The sequence below is a fragment of the Drosophila montana genome, unplaced genomic scaffold (genome assembly GCF_035044405.1).
Source record: "Drosophila montana isolate Dmon_TW-CO22-7 unplaced genomic scaffold, ASM3504440v1 contig_1624_1, whole genome shotgun sequence".
Classification (NCBI taxonomy): domain Eukaryota; kingdom Metazoa; phylum Arthropoda; class Insecta; order Diptera; family Drosophilidae; genus Drosophila; species Drosophila montana.
This window is the reverse complement of record NW_026996559.1, coordinates 48480-57878: the sequence shown is the minus strand read 5'-3', so window position 1 is coordinate 57878 and position 9399 is coordinate 48480. Positions and strand designations below refer to the sequence as shown.

The window sequence follows — 9399 nt, the reverse complement described above, 5'->3', positions numbered from 1 at the left end:
AAGCTATCATTGTATGTGCGATTCTGGAAGCTTCATGTCGAATTTAAACGGGACAAGTTATCGATTATCAGAAGCAAACTTTCTCTAGTTCAAATAGGATCTGTGATCGACGCGTTTATACATCCGGACGGGCAGACGGATGGGCGGACAGACGGCACGCTAGATCTATACTCTATACTTTATGTGGTCGCAGATGCTTTCTTCTGTCTGTTATCCACATATGTACAAAAACATTATACCTTTTCACCCATCTACCCATTAAAACCGTTACCATTGAACCCGTTGTCTAAGCGCAAGGCGCACGTAGGTACATACATACATACATATGCATTTATCTCTTCTTTAATCACTCCCTAATCTTTTGTACATATTTCCCTGCATAGATTTAATATCCAGAACCCGTTGATCAGCATCAGCATCCTAGTTGATATAGCCATTAACTTAATTGGGTCGGAGATGTTTACTTCTGCCTATTCCAAACATTTGCACAAAATCAATATACCTTTTTCAACCATTTCGTTAGGTGGGGTATATATATATTTAAGAAAAACAGGCGCGACAATACCGATCACATACGCACACATGTAAAAAAAACACACGTATTTGCGCATTGATGCAAGCCACGCGACACAGTCTTTATTTCATTTTTTTGGGCACCTAATTTTTCAGTTATTTTCTAAATATACATATATATATATATATTTATATATATATGTATATCTTTATATTAAACTGTTTGTCCTGACTGACTGACTTATTGATTGACTGATTGGTGATCAACGCACAGCCCAAACCGTGAGAGCTAGAAAGCTGAAATTTTCACTGTAGTTACCTTATATGATGGAGGTTTCACACATTTCCAAAAATGCATTCCTCGGTGGAAATGGGGGTCAAAGATTTGGTGGTTGACGTTTCGCCCTCAAACTCATTTCCAAGGATCTACATAAAAAATCATTTGAGACGTGTTTCACATTTTTCGCAAATTCTAAACTCCTTCGGTAGAAAGTGCATTTCAAAGAATTTTTTGGTGAATTTAAAGTTTTGTCCGATTTGCTTCTAACTTAGTTTCAGCGATTTGGGAAATTCCACTCGCAACAGTGGTAAATTAGGCGGAAAACTTTTGTATGTAAGTTGTTTGTTTACCGTCCGATCAGTTTCAAAATCATTTGCAAAGCTTTTTGAGAACGGGATGTGCCCGTTAGTATATATATATATATGTATGTACTTACATAAGTTCATAAGAGCATCCATATATTCATATAATTAATACATATCATGAAACTAGCTAAGTATTTACATATTATATATTTACATTTACTTTTGCACTTATACTCTAAACAGAAAAAATGCTTTAAATTAAACTGCTTAAGGACATCCCAAGGCCTTTTGCCTGGCAATGTTATATTGTAATACCCGCTACAGGTGCAAAATAAATGTGGAACTTCTAGCTACAATAATAAACAGTTTTGTCCCGGTGTGCAATGCAAAACTAAAAAACTGGCTCACGAATTACTGTAATCGCTGTCTACCTTTGATACAAGTTAACGAGAAAGAAATGTATATTTTCGCCACGCTGAAGACTAAATACCCTAGTAAGGTAATTTTTTTCTGTCACTTTTGTGTGTACCAGTGTCTGCAAACAAAGTAACCAAAGCAATAAAATTTGCTGTAATGAAAAGTTATGTCACACACTCGTAGATCTGAGCAAAGACAATATAATGTCTATATATGTTTATATTGTCTTTGATCTGAGTGTGTGTAAGCAGTGCAGTAAGAAGTCGCAAGTCTGCTGCAAGCAGTACAAAAAGTATTCCACTAGTCATTGAATGGTCAAGCAGTGTTACAGACGGAACTAAAACTTAAAGGTTTCGTGTCCATGCTAAGTAGCTTGTGGCGAAATAACGAGTATAGTCCCTTCAGTTTCCGCTAGAGAGCTAAAATATCAGTTATTCGAAGTGACTCAAGTGGCCACGCAGCTACTAGTAACCGAAGCGAAGCCGTATCCCCTGCTGCTGAATTAACAGCACCAAACACAATATAAACAGTAAGATGAGCCACGTATGTATACATATGAATGCGAAGCAAAGCTCTTCAAACGACACCATTATTGCCAGCTTAAGTTTTTTCCGTCAGATCTGGCATTTTTGAAATTTTGATTGCGGGAAAGAACTGATAACAAGGGCCTGCGAGAAATCTTGGGTTTTTTTTTTAAGTGAGATTAATTTGTTTGACATGACATTAAAGTGTAAAATGTCCAAAATTTAATACAAACAATGGCTGCGTCATGTTTGGCTGCAGAATGCCGAATTTAAGAAATGGCTCCACAACGATATGAATGACGACCGCGGGCTTATTGTAGTTATTGAAATAGTAATATAACGGCCAAACTAGCGGACTTAAAGACATATACAGCCACAAAAAATTTAAGAATGGTTGGTACACATACACAAGAAAAACAAAATTTATTTTGAACATGTACTGCAGTGGTTTCAGCGAATCATTTGAGCAGTTTGTGTAATCAATAGTCCCGATCGGGATATCGTTGAGGACCATAAATTACCTTAGGGTGCCCAAATTTTGCAGGGGTCGCAACTCCGATCTGAGGATCCACGGTGTTGAGCGAAAAAGGTGAAGAGCGTTGGCGATTTCCCGCTCGATTCGCTAGGATGGGAATGAGGGAAACTCCGTGCCATTTATAATTCCCTTGGCCTTCCACGGTCGTTGAGCGACATATGCAGTTGTGCATAAGGGCAGCATGGATCTGGTTGCTACCCATGGCAACGATGAGTCGAATTTGAGTGGTTGTCTCCGGCCCCTCCAATATTTTAAAATAAAGAATTAAATATTCCCGTGGTCGAGACACGCGAACATCTCAACGTTTCATATTTTTCTTTAAAATCCACAATTAACATATAAACGTACATACTCACACTCATACATATACATATAAATACTAGCGAGTATTGCCCGGCCATTCCACTAAGTACACGACCGTGGAAAAATTAAATCTACCCGCACCATCTTCATCACCACCTCTATTTAAAAATATGTTTAAAGTGCATTGAGTAAAGAACCAAATGCTGGAATCAGAGGTTTCCGCCCTTGTTAGTCTTGTGGTAAGAATCTTGAGGCCGAATGAAAAACTTGCGTTTATAGACTCGCACTTTCCATCCAATAGCGGTGTACTTTGTGAAGGTGTGTCGATTATTAACCAAAAAGTTAAGATTTTTCGCCAAATTTCCACAGTTGCGGGTGGAATTTTCTAAATCGCTGGAACCCGTATTCATTAAGTTTTTATGTAGAGCTTTCTAAATAAATAAGATGCAGAGCGGATAAAACTTTACCAAAACAAAATCGTAGAATCGCATTTTCCACCGAGGAAGCTTGGATTTTGCGAAAAATGTGAAACTCGTCTCAAATGATTTTTCATATAGATCCTTGGAAATGCATTTGAGGGCGAAACGTCACCCACCAAATCTTGGACATCCACTTCCATCAAGAAGGAATGGATTTTTTGAAAAGTGTGAAACGCCTCTCAAATGAATTTGAAAACTGATCTTTAAAAATGATTTTGAGGCCGATCAGGTGGTAAACAAAAAAGTTTTGTTGCATTTGACGTTATCGGCAGCATCGAGGGTTTGCTTAGTTGGTTGCGTGCGATATTATCGGCCACGCCGATATCTTTTTGTCATCTGGTCAGTGTATGGGGTGAAGCTGGGCCCACGGCGGAGCCCAATTTATTGAAGGTTGTCAACGCCAGGCTTGCGATCCACGGCGCCAAAAGCGACGATTGCTATTGGCCGCCCGGTTCGCTATTAAAGAGACTATGAGGAGAGTGGATCGCATCTCCTTGGATATGCCCTTGGCCTTCATTTGGGCCGTTGACTCAAAAAAACGTTTAACGGCAGGCGTGTTGTGCGCAAGCGCACCTTTGAAAAACAAATTTGAAATTTAATTTAAAAAAATTAACATTTTGTGAGGTCAAAAGAAATGGCGTAGTAAATTTATTTTTTTATCAGTGGCGCCGGAAAATAAAATATATATATATATATATATATATATATATATATATATATGCGCCCATATACACAAAAAAGTACATCAAGCAGCGCAAAACATTTAATTTTCGCAAAAAAAAAAAATCGTCGGCCGTTAATAAAGAGAAAAAAACTTTGTAGCGTGCGCCAATAAAAATATACGCTCATTTTATTCGACGAAGATAACAAAATGAAAATAAAATAAAAATAATAAGCATCGAAGTGCCAGCCAAGGAGTCACGCCGGAGGGCACCTGAGCGCGGCCGAGCCTCGGCGCCACCCTCAAGACGGCAAGACGAGACGCCCAAGACGGGGCTCCAACAGCGAAGAAGCGGCCACCGGCGAGACCACGCCCACATCATCTGAGTGAGTCCGTTCTAAGTCGTCCTTCCTCGCACCGAACAGCCGGCAGAGTCAGACTCTTGCTCGAGACACCTGACGGCGAAATAATTTTAGCAATTGTTAAATTTGGGTTGTTTTTGTTAATTACATAATAAATAATTACGCCAAGTTCACTTGAGAGTCCGAACAGTGAGGAAAAAACTCCAAAGGTTATGCATATGCGCCTATAAAATATAAAACTTAAAATGTTGAAGTTGCGCGAACAATACCCAAATACATAACTAACTTGAATTACCCCTTTCTATTGCCCCTTACCACCCCCTGCTGCACGACTGATTTTCGTGTTATAAGTATTTGCGTGGGTACACTGTTCCTGAATCGGTGCAACGATTGCCTTATAATTGCTTTCTTGTTTTTTTTTTTGGCGGCGATTAGCCATGACCTCTGGCCGTATTTTCATCGCATGTTCTGTCCAATATTGTTAACTAATGTACTCTGAAAGAAAAACGTGAAATTTTAGAAATTAAGATCAACTATCCATAACAATAAGGGAACACAATAATTTTACGCACTTGTTGAAGTGTATGAAAAGTCAGCTGGCATGAAGTAATAAATAGCTGAATGGAAAGTAATAAATTGCAAATTATAAAGAAATAAAAGAAATATTAACTGCCAATAATTATAAGAATACACAAACAATTATACGCACCTGCGAAGTTAACGAAATTATCCACTTGCATGAGATTGTAAATAGCTGCTAAGATAAATGCCGTAAGCGATGATATTAATTGTTATAAATTTTAAGAAAACGCAACCAATTATACGCACATATTGAAAGAAAAGAATGTCCGGCTAAATTCATATTGTTGGGGAGAGTGGGCATGATGGCCGACACGGGCTAATGCAGGCCATCTAGTGGCCAAAATGAGGGAGACGAGTGCAGGTGATCGTCTCATGGTAGGGCGGGTACGCTGGGTCCGGAACCGGGGCCCGATCTGGAAGAGTAAGGTGGATAAATAGTGTTTTTTGTTAACTTATATTGAGCGTCTCACCTTTGTTGTTTACATTTTCATTGTTGTTACAGCTGTTTATTTTGTTCATGAGTTAGCAGTTCCGAATATTTGTTATCGATTATGTGGTTCATTTTGAATAGTGTTGTGTGAGTCTGTTTTGCTTTGTAGTCTGTAGTCTGTAGCTTTGTTGTTATCGATTGTGCGGACTGCGGGCCAGGGATGGGACTACACCCAGAGAATCCGATGAGCCAGCCGGCGCGGCCCACTGAGAAACAAGCAGTTCCGTAACAGTTTCATTCAAAGATTTTTCGCGATTTTTCCCCACTTGCGTATGTGTGTATGTAACAGGCAAAAAGAAGCATCTCCGACCCCATAGAGTATATATATTCTTGATCAGAATCAACAGCCGAGTCGATCTAGCCATGTCCGTCAGTCTATCCGTCTGTCCGTCCGTAATGAACGCAAGAATCTCAGAACCTGTAAGAGCTACAGACTTGAAATTTTAGCTGTAGGTCCTCCTAGTGCCCGCGCAGTTCGAGTTTCCGATAATCGATAACTTGTTCCGTTTCCAAGTAATCGATAAAAATCGATATCGAAATCCTGTTTTTTAACAAATTGGGTAAATAATAAGAGCTAGAGTCCCAAACTTGACATGTAGCTTTTAGAATAGTATATATATATCAAGTATCTTTCATTTTTTAGCTATCCCCACCTCCCCGCTACCACCAAAAAGCTATAAATCATGTTAGTAAGCCAACTTGTATTGCCTACCTAATTATGTCACAATTTAAATGCAATTGTCATTTTGAGAATACACGAATATTTTATAGTACAATAAGACCTACTACCAAAAATTTAATCAAAATCGGTTAAGAAACACGAATGAAAATGAGTATTGGCCTGCAAACACGTGCAGCAGCAAGCGCAAATTCCATTTCTGTATACCTGTACATACACACATTCACGCGCTATCAACATCATTGCAATGGTGATTGTATTGTTTTTTGTGCTGCTATTTTAATTCGATTTTATTTCATTAAGACTTAATTAGTGGTGTGGCTATTGAGTAGAGGCGGCGGCAAGTAATGCGGTCAGTTGCGAGTTCAAACCCTGCCAAGGGAAATTTTTTTTTTTATTTATTACTTTTAAGGGAAACGAGCGAGTAGCGCGAGCTGCATTTGGAGTGGAATAAGAGGGTTCAGGGTATCCCCTAGTCGGGAGCTCCCGACTAGAATCTCTTACTTGTTTTAATTTATCTTTATTACTAAAGCAAACGAGCGCGTAGCGCGAGCTGCATTTGGTGTTGGAAGAAGAGTGTTTAGGGTATCCTCTAGTCGGGAGCTCCCGACTGGAATCTCTTACTTGTTTGTTTCCCTTAATAACTGCATATATACGTATGTATAACTATTTATACCCTGAACACCATTGAGTAATAAAGAGACAGAGCTGAAGGCTCACTCCGAGCTTTTTTTACCGTTTTGAAAATCCCGAGAGGTAGATCGGGTTGGTCCGCAAACGCAAAATCCAACTCAAAAATAAAGCTCATTTACTATAGGAAGCAACAACTAATCACTCGCAAAACAACAACAGTGCGCACGAAAGCCCATTTGTTTTTTTCGTCGTCCGTCTTGATCTTCATAAGTTTCTGCGCGATGATGAGGACATAGGAAACTCAGTGCTAAGAAAAGGGACAAATAATGCCACTGTATTTGTTGCTGGTTTCTCTGTCGTTCCAACAAGGCGGCGCGTAGAAACAACAACAACACTATTTGGGTTCTAATTTTGTTGTTGCATAGCCGAGTCTCGGCGTAAGTAGGTAGAAAAATCGAATGCGAGCATTTAAATCAAAGGGTTACGCACACGGCGCGTCAACATTATATACTATGACGTCACATTTTAAAGAATTTAATTTCTTGTGATGCTTAGAATATATTTCTATCTTTATTACGTACATTAATGTAATATATTAATAGGGTCTTTTATAAAAATGCATGTATTTAATAATGTATTACTTTATTGTACGCAACGGTCGCATACAAAAAGCCTTAAGCTGTGACGTCACATGCGCAACAGAATGTTGCAATCTTCTCAAATTCATATACTTCCCTTGGCTTGGAAAACACATACATGCATATTTTTTGCCAATGTGTGTGAGATGAGACACACATGCCAACAACTATTTGGCGCGTCGAGGCATTGATACCCTTATACATAGAAATGGTATAGAATGTTTAAGGAAAACAATTATTATAGATTGCACTAATAGCTGCACACTAAATACGATATTATATATTTCTCAGACATTGGGTCAAATATGTGTATATAAGAAGGTTAGTGGTAATTGGTTACAGAACTTATGAATAGTTAAAATACCCTATTTTGAGAAAGGGTGCCTTGCTGATCGAAAAATGAAAAATTATAAAATCTGCCGGGCTGCTTGCAAGTTGAAAGCGAGTGGAGAAGAAGAAGACATAACTTTGCGAATTAAAGGCATAGCAGTGCTTAGAAACCGCAACAATAAGTTAGAAGAGTGTAGAAGCTTAGATCATAGGCTGTAGCTTCAAACCAAAAAGGGATAGCAGGGACAGAATTTGTGGTGTGCTTTTTTCATTGTCGAGTCGTTTGTTTTGATTATGGTTGTTGTTGGTTCATATGGGAAATGTTCTGAAGTTGTCTTTGATATTTGGGCAACGGCAGAAGTAGCTGTAGACAGCCGGGTGTTGTGTTTGCAATTTTTCATTGAGTAATACCACTAACCATACAATGCATAGACTTGTCAAATGTCAAAATAATCGGATACCGATAAATCGTCAACGACTGAGCCCCATCGGTGACCGCGACCATTTTAGTGTGCCCAGACAAAGTAAGACTGCTGAGAGTGGCAGCCGAACGCCGGCCTCGACAGCCGAACGTTCAGTATGAAGCCGCATCCCGCTCAGCGCACAACGTTGCTGCGGCTGATGCTTTTTTGTAATATATGTATCTTTTCAGCCCAAATACATACATATGTGTATATGCGTGTGCAGAGTACCCCTCGCTCACACTTATTGCTTTGCGCACTTGTGTGCATCTCCTCCTCCCTGCATAGCTTCTCAAAAACCCCGAGATCTACAAACATACATACATATGTTTGTGTTGTGTGGATGTGCGCACAAGTAGATCGCGGCGTTTGTCGCGAGCCAGAGATTTTTTCTTCAATTGTGTGCCCTTTGTGCCTGTGGTGGCAAAAGGCACACACATTCAAATGCTCTATCATGTATTTCTTCGTCCAGTCAGGCATAATGAGAAGAATCTGATATATTTATATTCATTAAAAACTTAAATGACCTAAATGATATATTTATATATTATATTTTAATTTTTTTGTTAACTGTGGGGACCAATTTTGCTTAAAATTAAAAAAAAACTAAGTCGTATTTCTGCAAGGGTAATGCTTCGTCGGCTTGTCGAATAATTTAAGAAAAGACCAAACATTGAAAATGTTCAATTTTTTCGACTTGCTACTTGTGCACACGCGCACTCTTTCAAGTAAGCAGTTGTGTGACATTATTAAAGGGTTTGGCCTGTTCATGTGCAAAACTCCTATTTTCCATGCATGGTGTAAGGGTAAGGGTACCTGAACGTTGGCATGTGTGCATAATAACTCTTTGGGACTGCCAAGCACACACACTTACACACTTTTCTATATGGATGGAAGCATTTATGCGTTTGTGTGCATGTTGGTTGCCTGCCTGCCTGCCCGATGCAAATTTGACCAAATTTGAAGTTTTTGGCATTTCTGAATTTCGAGCTCTACACACAGACACACACACAAATGTGTGCGAATGAGCCGATCAAGGGTTTGTCGTGAGACAGAGATATTTTTCTCAATGGGTGCGTAAATTTGGGCGACGGTGGGCTTGCGGCCGCGTGAGGCACAAATGTGTGAACAGGCAACGAAAACAGGTGAACCGCACTTGCCGCTCGTTTGCACTTTGATATGGATGCAGACGCATGCTGCACATTCT

At 39.4% G+C, this 9399-nt stretch overlaps 1 long non-coding RNA gene across 4 annotated transcripts; it reads right to left on the bottom strand.

Moving 5' to 3' along the window:
• Nucleotides 1-4180: 4180 nt before the first annotated feature.
• Nucleotides 4181-5553, bottom strand: LOC135440540 (uncharacterized). 4 transcript variants are annotated; one of them, XR_010438316.1, is made up of 5 exons: nt 5432-5553; nt 4952-5374; nt 4666-4874; nt 4543-4603; nt 4181-4472 (listed from the first exon to the last, which is right to left on the bottom strand). It is a non-coding gene; the product is annotated as an uncharacterized LOC135440540 (long non-coding RNA). The 4 variants fall into 4 exon arrangements; XR_010438315.1 differs by having other exon boundaries at nt 4675-4874; XR_010438314.1 differs by having other exon boundaries at nt 4543-4874; nt 4952-5133; nt 5208-5374.
• Nucleotides 5554-9399: the final 3846 nt, after the last annotated feature.